Raw genomic sequence first — 21,074 nt, forward strand, 5'->3', positions numbered from 1 at the left:
ATGCCAGAACACATGTGAGTGGAGCTGGAGCCAGCCCAGGGCAGACAGGGCAGGGGGGTGACAGAGAGGAGAGGAGAGCAAACACAACTGTTATTAGCAGGGAGGACAGACAGAAGAGAACAAGACTCCCCCATTTTTCTCTCTCTCTCATTCTGTCTCTCTCTCTCTCTCTCATTCTGTCTCTCTCTCTTTCATTCTGTCTCTCTCTCTCTCATTCTGTCTCTCTCTCTCTCTCTGCTGTCCATGCTGCTCACTCGCTGCTTCTACTATCTACTATCCTTCAAACCCCCTTTCCACTCACTCCTACTCCTCCTCATTCAATTCAATTCCATTTCAATTCAAAGGGCTTTATTGGAATGGGAAACCTACATTAACATTGCCAAAGCAAATGAATTAGATAACATACAAAAGTGAAATAAACAATACAAATGTACAGTAAATATTACACTCACAAAAGTTCCAAAAGAATAAAGACATTTCAAATGTCATATTATGCCTATATACAGTATTGTAATGATGTGCAAATAGTTAAAGTACTAAAGGGAAAATAAATAAACATAGGTTGTATTTATAATGGTGTTTGTTCTTCACTGGTTGCTCTTTTCTTGTGGCAACAGGTCACAAATCTTGTTGCTGTGATGGCACACTGGTATTTCACCCAATAGATATGGGAGTTTATCAAAATTTGATTTGTTTTCGATTTGTGGGTCTGTGTAATCTGAGGGAAAATGTGTCTCTAATATGGTCATACACTTGGCAGGGGGTTAGGAAGTGCAGCTCAGTTTCCACCTCATTTTGTGGGCTGTGTGTACATAGCCTGTCTTCTCTTGAGAGCCAAGTCTGCCTTCGGCTGCCTTTCTCAATAGCAAGGCTATGGTCACTGATTCCATACATATTTTTTTGCAGAATTCTGCATGCAGAGTCTCAATTTGGTGTTTGTCCCATTTTGTGATATCTTGGTTGGTGAGCGGACCCCAGACCTCACAACCATAAAGGGCAATGGGTTCTACAACTGATTCAAGTATTTTTTGCCAAATCCTAATTGATATGTTGAATTTAATGTTCCTTTTGATGGCTTTGTGGAAGTTGCCTGTGGTGCTGATGTTTAGGCCGAGGTATGTATAGTTTTTTGTGTACTGTAGGGCAACGGTGTCTAGATGGAATTTGTATTTGTGATCCTGGCAACTGGACCATTTTTGGAACACCATTATTTTTGTCTTACTGAGATTTACTGTCAGGGCCCAGGTCTGACAGAATCTGTGCAGAATATCTAAGTGCTGCTGTAGGCCCTCCTTGGTTGGGGACAGAAGCACCAGATCATTAGCAAACAGTAGACATTGACTTCAGATTCTAGTAGGATGAGGCCAGGTGCTGCAGACTGTTCTAGTGCCCTCGCCAATTCGTTGATATATACAGTATATATTGAAGAGTGTGGGGCTTAAGCTGCGTCCCTGTCTCACCCCCAGGCCCTGTGGAAAGAAATGTGTGTGTTTTTTGCCAATTTTAACCGCACACTTGTTTTTTTGTGTACATGGATTTTATAATGCTGTATGCTTTTCCCCAACACCACTTTCCATCAATTTGTATAGCAGACACTCTTGCCAAATTGAGTCAAAACTATTTTTTTTTTTAAATCAACAAAGCATGTGAAGATTTAGCCTTTTATTTGGTTTGTTTGCTTGTCAATTAGGTTGTGCAGGGTGAATGCATGGTCTGTCGTATGGTAATTTGGTAAAAAGCTAATTTGTCTTTTGCTCAATACATTGTTTTCACTAAAGAAATGTACAAGTTTGCTGTTAATGATAATGCAGAGGATTTTCCCAAGGTTGCTGTTGACGCATATCCCCCAGTAGTTATTGGGGTCAAATTTGTCTCCACTTTTGTGGAATTGGGTGATCAGTCCTTGGTTCCAAATATTGGGGAAGATGCCAGAGCTGAGGATGATGTTAAAGAGTTTAAGTGTAGCCAATTCTCATTCTCTCTCTCTACCCCGATCCAAACACGCCCCTTTTCCTTTCTCTTTTCTCTTCTGCTCTTATTTCATTTGTTCTGTTCTTTACTTGCCTAAGGCCAAATGACGGGCGAGGGAAGAGGTTTCATTAAATAAGCAGCTTATCTCTGAGGACACACCAGAGAAATACTCTTGATTCAGGCTGTTTCATGTCATTACATTGAATTACAGTACGTTCAGTAATGAGTCAACTTTTAATCACTTTGAGTCACGTTTCTAGATTCGGGACTAGATGACCGTAAAGTACAATAAGCATAACTGCTGCCATGTCAACAGTACTCAAAGCAGATGGATGTAGACGTTTCTTTGCACATCTGCTCTCGTCTAAATGATACACAGGTGGTTTGTTGATAAGGGGGGCAGACACAGGTAGTGTGTAGCTGCTTTATCCTCCAGGAGAATGTACCAAGCATTTGATACGCCGTCTCAAGTCAGTCACCCACACACAGGGCCAGCCTTCAGAGGCCCTCCGGACCCGTGAGTGAGAGCTAATTAAGTTGGAGATCACAATGAACAAGAGCCTCCTAGAGGCCAAGCCATCGCTCAGGGCCCAGTGTAATGAACACCCACCTACAGGTGTGCTGATCCCTGCTGCCCTGCACGCACACACACACACACACACACACACACACACACACACACACACACACACACACACACACACACACACACACACACACACACACTAACATGCACCTTGGTTGGAGAGCGAGGTAGTGGAAATGTTCCTTTCCCTTGGTATCATGTGCGTACGTATGCCCACAGAAACACATAAGCACACACACAATAGATGACGCATCCCCAACACACATATTATAACACACTAACACAAACACTAGAAATAACATTGACTCTAAATTCAGCCCATGCAGGGCTTCCAACTGGCTCTGCTTTCCTCTTTCCATGATTCATTCAACTCCTTCATTTCATTTCCTAGAAGTGTGCCAGGTAAAGCCATGCCTTGAGCACACTACCCTGCTTTTGCAGCACTAATCTGTCCCTCCACGGTTTCCCATGTTTTTGTGTCTGATACTTATGGGCAAAAATGCTTCATTTTGCTGCGGTAATTCTGGCATTTTGTGTGGCAAATCGCAATTATTTTGTCCAATTTGTTGCGAAAATGTACTGAAGTGTGGCTTGACTGAACCGTTTTGTGTGGTAAAAGTGTTGTGTTTAGTTCAAATAGTAAGCCTTCTTCTTGTAGTGCAGTGATCAGGCAGTTTTATGCAGTAATAGTAATGGTGATTGGTCAAATTTGGACCTTAATTGATTCTGAAAAAGAAATAGCATACGTCCCAAATTGCACTCTATGCCCCATGTAGTGCACTACTTGGGGCTCTGATCAAAAGTAGTGCACTGTATTAAGGCCATTTGGGACACGTCGCAAAAATAAGTGGACCAGTAGAGCGCATCCTACTGTTGATTAAGTTAACGGATTGTTTCCTCTCTGAAAACAATAACACAATGTTCCTGCTCCTCCCTGGAGGCTGGTAGAAAGAGAGGTATTTCCCTCCGTTTCACATTCTACACTGGATGGGTTGTCAAAACTCAGTACAACTCTTTTTGTTTGTCTGACAAATTAGATTGAAAGTTAAGTGGACTGGAATATATGAGAAATTATACTAAATGTTATAATATCCCATGTCATTCATCATAACATTAAACTTGGGTTTGAGAATACACAGTGACATACAGTATATATCTAACTGATTGCAAATTATGTAGGCCTACATAAACTTCACTTAGTACTGGTAATCCAAAATGTAATACTTTTGTATCCTCGAAAACATGAATAAAGGCTGAATTAGAATGGTCAAAGTCTGTGTATCAACATGGACTTTCCTTGGTCTTTCTAGTTCAATGCCCACATCAGGAAATGCCTGTGATGGAATGCTAATATTTAGCTTGTCCCTTGGTATAAAATGAAAATTACACAGTGCAATCCAAATACCTGTTTGGCTGCCCAGGTGACCGCCCCACCCGCCCGCCTGTCTCCTCCATGGACGTAAACACTGTAATTACCCAGAGGCCTCAGGGGCTGCCAAGGAGGGCGGAGTTTAGGATCTTATTGGCTAGTTTTCTCTCACTGGACCCGGATTCAGCAGCATAAGCAGTTTTAAGGGGTACGTCGAGACAACAGATGGCATATCCAATCAGCAAAGCCCTCTGAATGTTTACATAAGACTCATTGTAGAAGTAAATATTTGTTTCTTCACAATCCCGAACAGGCCTTTTGAGTGCTCTGATGCAACAGTGGAGACTTGGGTCAACAATACTAGAGAGAGGGGGGGTGGGGGGTTCTGGTGACAGTTATCACAGTGATTGGAATCAGATAACAAATAAAATAAAATGTTATTGGTCACATAAACATATTTAGGAGATGTTATTGTGTGTGTAGCGAAATTATTGTGTTCCTAGCTCCAACAGTGCAGTAGAATCTAACAATTCACAACAATACACACAAATCTAAAAGTAAAATAATGGAATAGCCGGTTGGTAGCTGCGTATTTAACAGTCTGATGGCCTCGAGATAGAAGCTGTTTTTCAGTCTCTTGGTCCCAGCTTTGATGCACCTGTACTGATCTCGCCTTCTGGATGGTAGAGGGGTGAACAAGCCGTGGCTCGGGTGGTTGACGTCCTTGATGATCTTTTTGGCCTTCCTGTGACATCGGGTGCTCCCCCTGGAGGGCAGGCAGTGTGCCCCCGGTGATGCTTTGGGCAGACCATACCACCCTCTGGAGAGCCCTGCGGTTGCGGGTGGTGCAGTTGCCGTACCAGGTGGTGATACAGCCCGACAGGAGGCTCTCAATTGTGCATCTGTAAAAGTTTCTGAGGGTCTTAGGGGCCAAGCCGAATTTCTTCAGCCTCCTGAGGTTGAAGAGGCGCTGTTGCGCCGCCTTCACCACACTGTCTGTGTGGGTAGACCATTTCAGATTGTCAGTGATCAATGTATCACTGTCACCAGGCAGTGATTACATGTGGTTGAGGTCCATCTCCAGTATGAACAGCAGCACCTGCTTTATGATAAACACACCAGCAGCTAGAACAGCCATGAAACGCACAGCATGACTTCAGTATGACTCTGGAGGAGAGGAGCGCACCAAGGGCCCGTCCCAAATGGCACCCTATTTCCTATAGTGCGCTACAGCCCTATGGGCCCTGGTCAAAAGTAGTGCACTCTGTAGGGAATAGGGTGCCAGTTTGGGGATGCAGCCCAATACGGCCACACAGGAAAATCTGTTAAAGACAACGGTCCAGTATAATTGGAGTATCGTGCGAGGGAAAAGGAGAAATGAGCAAATGAAAACGCCAACGGAACGACCATCTCCACGGCATGACTAAATTGCTCGTAAACCGCAACACCCAAACTCTCAGCAGCTTGCGTATAAACACACATGCTCCTCATAACAATTAAACCTAAATGAAGGAAAAGAGAAGGAAAATACTCTGCTGGAGAGATCACTGGCTTTCTTTCCAAATACATTTACCCCTACAGAGAGGTAAGCTCAGTGGAGACTGGAGAGAGAGCCAGCTGGGGAGGGTTAATGCCCAGTAAGTGGATGTTTCACTGTGGCTATTTATTTGACTGTTATAGTGTAGGGATCAGTGACAGGTCCAATGCTGGCTCCAAGTGGTGCTGGTACTGGTGATGGTTCTGGTGTTCCTGGTGCTGGTACTGGTGTTGGTTCTGGTGTTCCTGGTGTTGGTGCTGGTGTTGTTGCTGGTGTTGGTGTTGTTGGTGCTGGCGTTGTTGGTGTTGGAGGTGGTGTTGGTGCTGGTGGTGTTGGTGCTTGTGCTGGTGTTGGTGCTAGTGCTGGTAGTGTTGGTGCTTGTTCTGGTGTTGGTGCTGGTGTTTGTGCTGGTGTTGGTGCTGTTATTGGTGCTGTTGGTGCTTATTCTGGTGTTTGTGCTGGTGTTGGTGCAGGTTCTGTGGATGTTGTTGGTACTATTATTGGTGGTGGTGCTGGTGTTGGTGTTAGTGCTGGTTTGCTGCTGGTATTGGTGCTGGCTCTGGTGTTCATGTTGGTGTTGGTCGTGTTGGTGCTGTTGGTTTAGTGTTGTTGGTGTTGGTTCTGGTATTGGTGCTGGCATTGGTGCTGGTGTTTGTGCTGGTGCCGGTGTTGGTGTTGGCAGTGCTGGTGTTGGTGCTGTGTTTGGTGCTTGTGTTGGCGGTGCTGGTGTTGGTGCTGTGTTTGGTGCTTGTGTTGGCGGTGCTGGTGTTGGTGCTGTGTTTGGTGCTTGTGTTGGCGGTGCTGGTGTTGGTGCTGAATCGAAAAAGGGGGAATAATGAAATATGAGAGTAGGTAATAGAGGAGAAGGGGAGGAGAGAAGGTGGGAGAGGATAAATGGGGTAGGACAAGGGGAGGAGAGGACAAGGGGAAGAGAGGAGAAGGGGAGGAGAAGGGGGGAGAGGAGAAGGGGGAGAGGAGAAGGGGGAGAGGAGAGCAGTGGCGTTGAGAGATTTACAGCTCCCAGATGTGGGGAGGACGTGTGTGTGTGTGTGTGTGTGTGTGTGTGTGTGTGTGTGTGTGTGTGTGTGTGTGTGTGTGTGTGTGTGTGTGTGTGTGTGTGTGTGTGTGTGTGTGTGTGTGTTTGTGCATGCGTGTTTGTGCGTTCGTGTCCTGGGCGCTGGCTGGATGGTTGGCGTGCGGTCCCCTGGCTCTGAAGCCCTTCATTAAGTGTAGTCAGTCACGCAGGCAGCAGACACACACACACACACACACACACACACACACACACACACACACACACACACACACACACACACACACACACACACACACACACACACACACACACACACACACACACACACACACACACAGGCAGGTCATTAGGGTGCGGGCCTTCACAGTCAGGCCCGCAGGCCGTTCATCACCTAATTGGCGGACATGACAGGGAACACTTAGTGAGGACGCACGCTCCTTATCGCCATGGGCCCTAGCTAAATATAAGCCACCTGTAGGGCCAGCGCCGAGGAGACTCCACAGGGAGAGATGGAGCTGAGCTCGCTGTGTGTAACCTGACACAGCTCACAGCACACAGCAAACACACACACACTCGCATACGCTCTCCATTCCCCGTTCCAATGAATACACACACACACACAAATTGACGACCACGCTCCACATCCCATGTCCCAAACACACATGGACACGCGTGCATGCGCACACTCACATACGACCACTCACCTCTAAGTGCGCTAACCTGTTGCAGGTTTCTGTCCTCTCTTTTGATGTTTATTGTAAGTGTAACAATATTCGCCACATAATAAAATGCCTTTTACAGTCCCCCACTCATCAGAAGAGGCCCCTGGTGCAGGGTAATGATATCACTAATCAGTAGGGGCCCTGGTACAACATACAGATATCACTGCACTACTCACTGCAGGACCCTGCACAGCTTTTATGGTAATTCACCACATGACTCCATATTTCTCATATAAAAAACGATTAAATGGTTAAATCTGACTGCCAGTCAACCTGTTGTTCGCCAGTCAAGCATAGCAACCCCAATTAGAAACCAAGAATAAAAAATAAAAAATATGCTCTGCAAAACCCACGTAAATGCTGGTTTAGTGTTGAAATGCGGCTATCTGTTTACTGCCAACTTATCTAAAGGGGGGGGGGGTTACGTTTATATGCTTTCTGACCAAACCTTCCTCCCAAGCTTCCACTATAGACCCATTGTTCTTAGAGTCTAGATGGCTGATAAACAGACGGTAGTGTAGCAGATCCATCTCTAACTGCCTCAATGCGTTATCCTGGTTGACCTTCAAGGTAGGAGGACGCAGGGGAAAGCAGCAGGCCTTTTCATCCTCTGTGATTATGCATTTGCAAAGAGGCCTGCTGGTGCAATAGCATCGGAGCACTTTAAAGTCCATCTGCGTGACTGAGACTACAACAGAGCCAAGATTCTAACAGAATATCACAAGTTCCTGATTTAACATCATAATAGTTGGGCTTTAATGTCTAAATGCAAGACATGTGTCTTTGACTTTGGTTATCTCCTAGTGCACGTAGGTCAATCTCTGAGGGCAGAGCCGAGGGAGGAGACTGTGTATGGATGTGATTTGTTATTGGGATTCATTCACTTCCTGGTTTAGTTGTTAAGGAAGCCTAGACAAAACAGTCACACTCAGAGTAATTACACTGAACAAAAATATAAACGCAACATGTAAAGTGTTGATCCCATATTTCATGAGCTGAAATAAAAGATCCCAGAAATGTTCCATACACAAAAAAGCGTATTTCTCTCGTTGTGCACAAATTTGTTGACATCCCTATTTGTGAGCATTTCTCCTTTGCCAAGATAATCCATCCACCTGACAGATGTGGCATATCAAGAAGCTGATTAAACAGAATGATCATTACACAGGTGCACCTTAAAATAAAAGGCCAGTCGTTTGTCACACAACACAATGCCACAGATGTCTCAAGTTTTGAGGGAGCGTGCAATTGGCATACTGACTGCAGGAATGTCCACCAGAGCTGATGTTGCCAGATAATTTAATGCTAATTTCTCTACCATAAGCCGCCTCCAATGTCATTTTAGAGAATATGGTAGTACGTCTACGCCAGCTGCCAGAACAGCTTCAATGCACATTGGTATAGATTCTACAAGTGGACCTAAACCATGCCAGGAAAATGCACCCCACACCATAACATACCTTGTATCCTTCGTTTACTCAAGTGTTTCCTTTTCCTCCTTTTCCTCCTATTCCTCCTTCCTCCTATTTTGGCAGTTACCGGTATACCTACAGTTGGGAAGGCCGTAGTTAGGGTAGCATGTGCGCCAAATATACACCTTGTTGCGTTGTGGCCATAGACATATAATCTGAAGGGTTTTGTAACCTCTTACCCTGGCAATTTGACTGTTAAACTCATGGGTACACTAGCAATGGATGCCAGAGAAGTTTGCCTTTTACAGATTTAAAAATACAATCGGGGAAAAACATACAGTTTGAAAAACAAATGCCTACTACTGAAAAGAGAAGACTAATCTGTCTGTAGAAAGAATAGAAACACATGTTTTGTTAGTATTTGTAGCTAAGAGCAGCACTGTTTTTCAAAGTAGCTCATCTTGAGATAGGCTATAGCCATGACAAGCGCTATCACTGTGAGTAGCCTATGACCTCATCTTCATCATTACGTGAGTCAGTGTGCCACTGGAAATATTATTTAGTAGCCTACTGTAGCCTATGATAAACAGTATATTTGGTATATACAGTACCAGTCAAGAGTTTGGACACATACTATTTTCTATAGAACAATAGTAGAATAATAGTGAAGACATCAAAACTATGAAATAACACATATGGAATAATTTAGTAACCAAAAAGTGCTAAACAAATCCAAATATATTTTAGATTTTAGATTCTTCAAAGTAGCCACCCTTTGCCTTGACAGCTTTGCACACTCTTGGCTTTCTCTCAACCAGCTTCACCTGTAATGCTTTTGCAACAGTCTTGATGGAGTTCCCACATATGCTAAGCACTTGTTAGCTGGTTTACCTTCACTCTGCGGTCCAACTCAACCCAAACCATCTCAATTGGGTTGAGTTCAGGTGATTGTGGAGGCCAGGTCATCGGATGCCTCACTCCATCACTCTCCTTCTTGGTCTAATAGCCCTTACACAGCCTGGAGGTGTGTTGGGTCATTGTCCTGTTGAAAAACAAAACAGTCCTACTAAGCGCAAATCAGATGGGATGGCGTATCGCTGCAGAATGCTTTGGTAGCCATGCCGGTTAAGTGAGCACTTGAATTCTAAATAAATCACTGACAATGTCACCAGCAAAGCACCCCCACACCGTCACACCTCCATGCTTCACGGTGGGAACCACACTAGGAGATCATCCGTTCACCTACTCTGAGTCTCACAAAGACACGGTGGTTGGAACCAAAAATCTCAAATTTGGACAGATTTCCACCGATCGAATGTCCATTGCTCGTGTTTCTTGGTCCAAGCAAGTCTCTTCTTCTTATTGGTGTCCTTTAGTAGTGGTTTATTTGCAGCAATTCGACTATGAAGGCCTGATTCACGCAGTCTCCTCTGAACAGTTGATGTTGTGATGTGTCTGTTACTTGAGCTCTATGAAGCATTTATTTGGGCTGCAATTTCTGAGGCTGGTAACTCTAATGAACTCTGGGTCTTCCTTTCCTGTGGCGGTCCTCATGAGAGCCAGTTTCATCATAGCGCTTGATGGTTTTTGCGACTGCACTGAAAAAACGTTCAAAGTTCTTGAAATTTTCCGTATTGACTTACCTTAAAGTAATGATGGAATGTCGTTTCTCTTTGCGTTTTTGAGCTGTTCTTGCCATAATATGGACTTGGTGTTTTACCAAATAAGGCTGTATTCCGTATACTAACCCTAACTTGTCACAACACAACTGATTGGCCCAAGCGCATTAAGAAGGAAAGAAATTCCACAAATTAACTTTTAACAAGGCACACCTGTTAATTGAAATGCATTCCAGGTGACTACCTCATGAAGCTTGTTGAGAGAATGCCAAGAGTGTGCAAAGCTGTCATCAAGCCAAAGGGTGGCTACTTTGAAGAATCTCAAATATAAAATATATTTTGATTTGTTTAACACTTTTTTGGTTACTACATGGTTCCATATGTGTTATTTCATAGTTTTGATGTCTTCACAATTATTCTACAATGTAGAAAATAGTAAAAATAAAGAAAAACCATTGAATGAGTAGGTGTGTCCAAACCTTTGACTGGTACTGTTTATACAGTATGTCCTCCTAATATTGTACAATCTGTGTGTCGCTTCATTGGCCTGGGCTATTGTTTATTTGAATTCAAGACCACATTGATCTCAGTTTGTCAAAAAGATTCAGCTAATGTCTTCTGTCATGTAAATTACATAGAATTGCATGAAATGTGTTTTTAAAAGGCAGATTTCTTTCAGACCCTGCTATGGCAAACGTTATTATGGCTTTATTATAAAGATACTTTTTCTTCAACAGTAAATTGACCATGCATCGAATTGCATCTTGATGCACTAATTTGTTTAAAGAAATGATGGTGTGCCGGGAAGGTTGGAGGAGGGGTAAAAAATACAACGCCCTGGAGCTTATGATTTCTTAATTTGGCCCTTCTTATCAAATATTCAAAAAAGTATTCAAGTAACGAGATGTATCCACCAACCCAAGGAGAAGAATACAGCAGCTTGACAGGCTGCTGTTCCGCTCTGTCGACAACCAATCCCATTGATAGGGCGGAGACTCAAGCATCTCGTCATTATATCCAGTATCTCTGGTCAGAGTCAGTGTGGCCTGAACTGGCTGGCAGCTAGGGGTGCTAGCTAGCAGTGTGTGTCCCTCCCTCCCTGTCACCAGTGTCACCTAGCTCGGGGAGATTAACCCAGCGTTAACAGAGGCAGCAGATCACAGCCAGAGAGCTGACCCCGCTGGCTGGTGTGCCTATGGGAGTCACCGTGTGACAGGATGTGTTCTCATTATTTCTGCCCATGGGAGATATTGTCCCTGGGACCAGAGAGTCCATTTCCACTGCCTTTATGAGACTGGGACTACTTTGCACTGTGGAAGTTATGTAGCTAATTAGGTATTGTTGCTAAGGTAAACTAGAGTTTTGGGTCTAGGCATGAATAAAGCCAACCAAAATGATGATGAAAATGATGATTATGGTAACAATGATGACATTGATGAAGATGATTATCTGAAGAAAGATATCAGAGTCTCCAGTATAGCAAGCATGGGGCTGGAGTCTGCCGGTAGTTGTCAGAGTGAAGTCTGAGGAGTGAATGAGTCCCTGGATTAAGTGATTACTGGACAGAACAGAGATAGAAACAGAAAGAAAGACAGAAAAACAGAGAGACAGAAAGAGAGACAGAAAAACAGAGACAGAAACAGAGACAGAAACAGAGAGAGACACAGAAACAGAGACAGAAACAGAGAGAGACACAGAAACAGAGACAGAAACAGAGAGAGACACAGAAACAGAGACAGAAACAGAGAGAGACACAGAAACAGAGACAGAAACAGAGAGAGACACAGAAACAGAGACAGAAACAGAGAGAGACACAGAAACAGAGACAGAAACAGAGAGAGACACAGAAACAGAGACAGAAACAGAGAGACATAGAAACAGAGACAGAAACAGAGAGACATAGAAACAGAGACAGAAACAGAGAGAGACACAGAAACAGAGACAGAAACAGAGAGAGACACAGAAACAGAGACAGAAACAGAGAGAGACACAGAAACAGAGACAGAAACAGAGAGAGACACAGAAACAGAGACAGAAACAGAGAGAGACATAGAAACAGAGACAGAAACAGAGAGACATAGAAACAGAGACAGAAACAGAGAGAGACACAGAAACAGAGACAGAAACAGAGAGAGACACAGAAACACAGACAGAAACATAGAGAAATAGAAAGAGACATAGAAACAGAGACAGAGAGAGACACAGAAACAGAGACATAAACAGAGAGAGACACAGCAACAGAGACAGAAACAGAGAGAGACATAGAAACAGAGACAGAAACAGAGAGAGACACAGAAACAGAGACAGAAACGGAGACAGAAACGGAAACAGAGAGAGACAGAAACAGAGACAGAAACAGAGAGAGACAGAAACAGAGAGACAGAAACAGAAGCAGAGACAGAAACGGAGACAGAAACAGAGACAGAAACAGAAACAGAGAGAGACAGAAACAGAAACAGAGAGACAGAAACAGAAACAGAGACAGAAACAGAGACAGAAACAGAGAGACAAAAACAGAGAGAGACAGAAACAGAGACAGAGACAGAAACAGAGAGACAGAAACAGAAATAGAGACAGAAACGGAGACAGAAACGGAGACAGAAACGGAGACAGAAACAGAGACAGAAACGGAGACAGAAACAGACAGAAACAGAGAGAGACAGAAACAGAGAGACAGAAACAGAAACAGAAACAGAGAGAGACAGAAACAGAGACAGAAACAGAGACAGAAACAGAGACAGAAACAAAGAGAGACAGAAACAGAGAGAGACAGAAACAGAGACAGAAACGGAGACAGAAACAGAGACAGAAACAAAGAGAGACAGAAACAGAAACAGAGAGAGAAAGAAACAAAGACAAGAGACGCTCAGGCCACTCCACTGTCTTCTGGCGTGAGACAGAAACTCTCCAGATATCTCTGTTTCATTATTAAAGCAGCCCAGAGGCCATGATGAGCCCAGATGCACAGATGGATTCATGGGCAGACAGTGGCAGAGAGAAGCAGGACAGACACATTCTGGAGATCACCATGCCTGGTCCGCACACATACTTGTATACACACACACTTATGTGCACTCACACAGACTCCTATCCCTGCATTAGCTGTGCAGTGTCCACCAGCTTCCCCTGGTCAGAGACAACAAAACAAGCCCCTCTAATACAGTATACTGAAGACAGGACATTAATAAGTCAGGACATTCATAAGACAGGACATTCATAAGACAGGACATTCATAAAGGAGCTTGGTGCCGTGAGGAACGAGCTGCCTGCCTGCCGAAGGTTTGATGTGGCAGCCAACAGCCACTGGACTTCCTGCTTACACAGGCCGGCCTGTGTGTGTGTGTGTGTGTGTGTGTGTGTGTGTGTGTGTGTGTGTGTGTGTGTGTGTGTGTGTGTGTGTGTGTGTGTGTGTGTGTGTGTGTGTGTGTGTGTGTGTGTGTGTGTGTGTGTGTGTGTGTGTGTGTGTGTGTGTGTGTGTGAGTGTGGATGTGTGGGTCTGTGTTTGGAGTGCGGTTCACACAGACCCCCATAATGCCAGTCCGTCTGAGTGGAAAACTCCCTCCCAATGGGGCAGCTCTGGCTTTAACACAGTTCACCAGCCTGCTTCCCGCCTCAGGCAGACTCCAAGAGAGCCCCAGTGCTGCTCGGCCTGTCCCCCTTTTCCCCACACCACTCTGTTTGTCTTTCTTTGCACTCAGACCAGCTCATCTCTCTGCACTAGGCCTGGGGCAGGCTGACTGAGGCCTGTCGTCTACAGTCAATCCACTGCCTGGGAATATGGTACTCTAGTTCCTGAGAAATGTAACCAACATCAATGACAAAACACAACCACTGCATATTTGTTTTCTTTAAAAGATTCAGTCATATGAGAAATAGCCAAACAGATCAAATCTACACTGATGCAAACACTAAAATACATCTAACTGTCATCAGCTCCAGAACAGATGACACAGTGTGCCCTTTGGCCCCAGGTATTGTCAATATAGTGTGTGGGCATCATCCCTGCTGTGTGTGCACGTGTGTATGTGACACCTGCAGCCCAACACTCCAGGGAAAGCATAGTGAGGCACCCTGAATTTTCTGTGTGTGTGTCCTCTGGTGAGCAGATATTCCAGAAACTCCCTAACTAACCCTAACCCCATGTTCCAGCCCTATCCCCATCCCTCCAACTCCTTACTAATCCTAACCCCATGTTCCAGCCCTATCCCCATCCCTCCAACTCCTTACTAACCCTAACCCCATGTTCCAGCTCCATCCATCCAACTCCTTACTAATCCTAACCCCATGTTCCAGCCCCATCCATCCAACTCCTTACTAACCCTAACCCCATGTTCCAGCCCCATCCCTCCAAATCCTTACTAACCCTAACCCCATGTTCCAGCCCCATCCCTCCAACTCCTTACTAACCCTAACCCCATGTTCCAGCCCCATCCCTCCAACTCCTTACTAACCCTAACCCCATGTTCCAGCTCCATCCATCCAACTCCTTACTAATCCTAACCCCATGTTCCAGCTCCATCCATCCAACTCCTTACTAATCCTAACCCCATGTTCCAGCCCTATCCCTCCAACTCCTTACTAACCCTAACCCCATGTTCCAGCCCCATCCCTCCAACTCCTTACTAATCCTAACCCCATGTTCCAGCCCCATCCATCCAACTCCTTACTAACCCTAACCCCATGTTCCAGCCCCATCCCTCCAAATCCTTACTAACCCTAACCCCATGTTCCAGCCCCATCCCTCCAACTCCTTACTAACCCTAACCCCATGTTCCAGCCCCATCCCTCCAACTCCTTACTAACCCTAACCCCATGTTCCAGCTCCATCCATCCAACTCCTTACTAATCCTAACCCCATGTTCCAGCTCCATCCATCCAACTCCTTACTAATCCTAACCCCATGTTCCAGCCCTATCCCTCCAACTCCTTACTAACCCTAACCCCATGTTCCAGCCCCATCCCTCCAACTCCTTACTAATCCTAACCCCATGTTCCAGCTCCATCCATCCAACTCCTTACTAATCCTAACCCCATGTTCCAGCCCCATCCCTCCAACTCCTTACTAACCCTAACCCCATGTTCCAGCCCCATCCCTCCAACTCCTTACTAATCCTAACCCCATGTTCCAGCCCCATCCCTCCAACTCCTTACTAACCCTAACCCCATGTTCCAGCCCCATCCATCCAACTCCTTACTAATCCTAACCCCATGTTCCAGCTCCATCCATCCAACTCCTTACTAATCCTAACCCCATGTTCCAGCCCCATCCATCCAACTCCTTACTAATCCTAACCCCATGTTCCAGCCCCATCCCTCCAACTCCTTACTAACCCTAACCCCATGTTCCAGCCCCATCCCCCTGAACTCCTTTACTAAACCTAACCCCATGTTCCAGCCCCATCCCCCTGAACTCCCTTACTAAACCTAACCCCATGTTCCAGCCCCATCCCTCCAACTCCTTACTAATCCTAACCCCATGTTCCAGCTCCATCCATCCAACTCCTTACTAACCCTAACCCCATGTTCCAGCCCCATCCCTCCAACTCTGATATTAACCCTAACCCCATGTTCCAGCCCCATCCTTCCAACTCTGATACTAATCCTAACCCCATGTTCCAGCCCCATCCCTCCAACTCCTTACTAATCCTAACCCCATGTTCCAGCCCCATCCCTCCAACTCCTTACTAACCCTAACCCCATGTTCCAGCCCCATCCATCCAACTCCTTACTAATCCTAACCCCATGTTCCAGCTCCATCCATCCAACTCCTTACTAATCCTAACCCCATGTTCCAGCCCCATCCATCCAACTCCTTACTAATCCTAACCCCATGTTCCAGCCCCATCCCCCTGAACTCCTTTACTAAACCTAACCCCATGTTCCAGCCCCATCCCCCTGAACTCCCTTACTAACCCTAACCCCATGTTCCAGCCCCATCCCTCCAACTCCTTACTAAACCTAACCCCATGTTCCAGCCCCATCCCTCCAACTCCTTACTAACCCTAACCCCATGTTCCAGCCCCATCCCTCCAACTCCTTACTAATCCTAACCCCATGTTCCAGCCCCATCCCCCTGAACTCCCTTACTAACCCTAACCCCATGTTCCAGCCCCATCCCTCCAACTCCTTACTAAACCTAACCCCATGTTCCAGCCCCATCCCTCCAACTCCTTACTAATCCTAACCCCATGTTCCAGCTCCATCCATCCAACTCCTTACTAACCCTAACTCCATGTTCCAGCCCAATCCCTCCAACTCTGATATTAACCCTAACCCCATGTTACAGCCCCATCCCTCCAACTCTGATACTAACCCTAACCCCATGTTCCAGCCCCATCCCTCCAACTCTGATACTAATCCTAACCCCATGTTCCAGCCCCATCCATCCAACTCCCTTACTAACCCTAACCCCATGTTCCAGCCCCATCCCTCCAACTCTGATACTAACCCTAACCCCATGTTCCAGCCCCATCCCTCTGAACTCCCTTACTAATCCTAACCCCATGTTCCAGCCCCATCCCTCCAACTCCCTTACTAACCCTAACCCCATGTTCCAGCCCCATCCCCCTGAACTCCCTTACTAACCCTAACCCCATGTTCCAGCCCCATCCCTCCAACTCTGATATTAACCCTAACCCCATGTTCCAGCCCCATCCCTCCAACTCTGATACTAATCCTAACCCCATGTTCCAGCCCCATCCCTCCAACTCCTTACTAACCCTAACCCCATGTTACAGCCCCATCCCTCCAACTCTGATACTAACCCTAACCCCATGTTCCAGCCCCATCCCTCCAACTCTGATACTAATCCTAACCCCATGTTCCAGCCCAATCCATCCAACTCCCTTACTAACCCTAACCCCATGTTCCAGCCCCATCCCTCCAACTCTGATACTAACCCTAACCCCATGTTCCAGCCCCATCCCTCCAACTCTGATACTAACCCTAACCCCATGTTCCAGCCCCATCCCCCTGAACCCCTTTACTAACCCTAACCCCATGTTCCAGCCCCATCCCCCTGAACTCCCTTACTAACCCTAACCCCATGTTCCAGCCCCATCCCTCCAACTCCTTACTAACCCTAACCCCATGTTCCAGCCCCATCCCCCTGAACTCCCTTACTAACCCTAACCCCATGTTCCAGCCCCATCCCTCCAACTCCCTTACTAACCCCATGTTCCAGCCCCATCCCCCTGAACTCCCTTACTAACCCTAACCCCATGTTCCAGCCCCATCCCCCTGAACTCCCTTACTAACCCTAACCCCATGTTCCAGCCCCATCCCCCTGAACTCCCTTACTAACCCTAACCCCATGTTCCAGCCCCATCCCCCTGAACTCCTTTACTAACCCTAACCCCATGTTCCAGCCCCATCCCCCTGAACTCCCTTACTAACCCTAACCCCATGTTCCAGCCCCATCCCTCCAACTCCTTACTAACCCTAACCCCATGTTCCAGCCCCATCCCCCTGAACTCCCTTACTAACCCTAACCCCATGTTTCAGCCCCATCCCCCTGAACTCCCTTACTAACCCTAACCCCATGTTCCAGCCCCATCCCTCCAACTCCTTACTAACCCTAACCCCATGTTCCAGCCCCATCCCCCTGAACTCCCTTACTAACCCTAACCCCATGTTCCAGCCCCATCCCTCCAACTCCCTTACTAACCCTAACCCCATGTTCCAGCCCCATCCCCCTGAACTCCCTTACTAACCCTAACCCCATGTTCCAGCCCCATCCCCCTGAACTCCCTTACTAACCCTAACCCCATGTTCCAGCCCCATCCCCCTGAACTCCTTTACTAACCCTAACCCCATGTTCCAGCCCCATCCCCCTGAACTCCCTTACTAACCCTAACCCCATGTTCCAGCCCCATCCCCCTGAACTCCCTTACTAACCCTAACCCCATGTTCCAGCCCCATCCCCCTGAACTCCCTTACTAACCCTAACCCCATGTTCCAGCCCTATCCCTCCAACTCCTTACTAATCCTAACCCCATGTTCCAGCCCCATCCCCCTGAACTCCCTTACTAACCCTAACCCCATGTTCCAGCCCCATCCCCCTGAACTCCTTTACTAACCCTAACCCCATGTTCCAGCCCCATCCCCCTGAACTCCTTACTAACCCTAACCCCATGTTCCAGCCCCATCCCCCTGAACTCCCTTACTAACCCTAACCCCATGTTCCAGCCCCATCCATCCAACTCCTTACTAACCCTAACCCCATGTTCCAGCCCCATCCCTCTGAACTCCCTTACTAACCCTAACCCCATGTTCCAGCCCCATCCATCCAACTCCTTACTAACCCTAACCCCATGTTCCAGCCCCATCCCCCTGAACTCCCTTACTAACCCTAACCCCATGTTCCAGCCCCATCCATCCAACTCCTTACTAACCCTAACCCCATGTTCCAGCCCCATCCATCCAACTCCTTACTAACCCTAACCCCATGTTCCAGCCCCATCCCCCTGAACTCCCTTACTCCCCATCCTCGTACCCCCAAAGGTTTGGTGTTAGTCTAGCTCCCCTAAAATAGCTCCTTCAGCGATGCAGCGGCCAGGATGATTCATAGCTGGGTCCAGCCAAACACTAGTGGAAAGCCTGACGCTCTCTCAGTGTACTGCTTTGACCTCCCATCCTATCCCATCCACGACGAGCCAATCTGAAACCAGAGCCTGAAGTAAAGACGCTTCAATATAATATTATTTATTTAACTAGGCAAGTCAGTTAAGAACAAACTCTTATTTACAATTACGGCCTACCCCGGCCAAACTCTAACGACACTGGGCACCGCCCGGTTGAACTACCTATCACGGCCAGTTGTGAAAGAGCCTGGAATTGAACCAGGGTCTATAGTGACACCTCTAGCATTGAGATGCAGTGTCTTAGACCGGTGCGCCACCCGGGAGTCCATATTAATGAGCATAGTGCCTAGCATGGATCATTATCATTATCTATAGTCCATTCAGGCTGTCCATTTAGCAGCATTCCATTTAGCAGACAGTCACAAGGCTCCCATTCTCCACCAGGCTGGTACTGTTTTCTCCATTTTAAAAGATGAATAACCCAGATGTTTCCTTGTTTTGCTGTTGGCTCTTTCTCACTTTATATATCAAACAGAAAGTCTCTCTCTCTACATCTCTCTCTCTCTCTCTCTCTCTATTACTGTAAAGAGAGATCGAGAGAGAACAATGTGTTTTTTGTTAATGTTTATGACCTGAATGCAGAGGGATCTGTAGAAACTCGTATTTCTTCTCCTAGTTAGAGCTGACTTTCAAACAGACTTGTCTAATTCAATTACAATGTTTTTTGTTTTATTTATCTCATGTAAGAAACAGGCAATATGAACAAGAAAGGGGAAAGACTGATGGTTGGGTGTCATTGGTAAATTATTTTGTGAAGCCTGTAAAAATTAACATTGGCTGCTCCTCAAGTCCCTAATGATGTGTATTTTGACTCTTGTCCTGAATGATTGGGGCTGTAGATTGGCTGTCAGGGGTTTAAAAATACAGTAACATGGTAGACAGCTGAAACCTGGATGTCTCTTCCATTCCCCACCGTATGTAACTCAACTCTGACCTGCTGACTCTCAGGCCAACCTGTAATACTAGCCCTGCCTTCAGCAACGGTATCTGGTGGCAACGCACGCACACACACATACACACTTGCATCAACAGCAGCAGCATCTATAATAGATGCCTGGAAACATATGCAATGACGGGACCTCGAACAGGGAACAGGGCAATTTTTATACGGCCACTGGCCATATGGTGAACAGGACTCCTCTATGTGGTGATTGATGGTAACTGTCGGTGGGGACCCCTGGTCCGGCAGAACACACAGGATCCACTGGGGGCTAGTGTTTCAACCCTCCTCCTCCATTCAGCCATTCATCCACATAAAGAGTTAACCCCCGCTCCCCCACTCCCCCGCTGCCTAGCCCCAGCCTACCACACTGCCAAGGCCCCTCTCTGTGGCTGGCCTGCTGGCACAGACCCCCACTCCCTCCATGCCCTTCTCTCTCTCTCTCTCTCAATTCAATTCAAGGGCTTTATTGGCATGGGAAACATATGTTAACATTGCCAAAGCAACTGAAGTAGATAATAAACAAAAGTGAAATAAACAATAAAAATTAACAGTAAGCATTACACTCACAGAAGTTCCAAAAGAATAAATGATCTAATAATATATACAGTGTTGTAACGATGTGCAAATAGTTAAAGTACAAAAGGGAAAATAAATAAACATAAATATGGGTTGTATTTACAATGGTGTTTGTTCTTCACTGGTTGCCCTTTTCTTGTGGCAACAGGTCACAAATCTTGCTGCTGTGATGTCACACTGTGGTATTTCACCCAGTAGATATGGGAGTTTATCAACATTGTTTTGCCTTCGATTTCTTTGTGGATCTGTGTAATCTGAGGGAAATATGTGTCTCTAACATGGTCATACATTTGGCAGGAGGTTATGAAGTGCAGCTCAGTTTCCACCTCATTTTGTGGGCAGTGTGCATATATCCTGTCTTCTCTTGAGAGCCATGTCTGCCTAATGGCGGCCTTTCCCAATAGCAAGGCTATGCTCTCTGAGTCTGTAAATAGTCAAAGTTTTCCTTAAGTTTGGGTCAGGTATTCTGCCACTGTGTACTCTCTGTTTAGGGTCAAATAGCATTCTAGTTTGCTGTTTTTTTGTGAATTCTTTCCAATGTGTCAAGTAATTACCTTTTTGTTTTCTCATGATCTGGTTGGGTCTAATTGTGTTTCTGTCCTGGGGCTCTATGGGGTCTGTTTGTGTTTGTGAACAGAGCCCCAGGACCAACTTGCTTAGG

The sequence above is a fragment of the Salvelinus namaycush genome, chromosome 8, assembly GCF_016432855.1.
Source record: "Salvelinus namaycush isolate Seneca chromosome 8, SaNama_1.0, whole genome shotgun sequence".
Taxonomy (NCBI): Eukaryota; Metazoa; Chordata; class Actinopteri; order Salmoniformes; family Salmonidae; genus Salvelinus; species Salvelinus namaycush.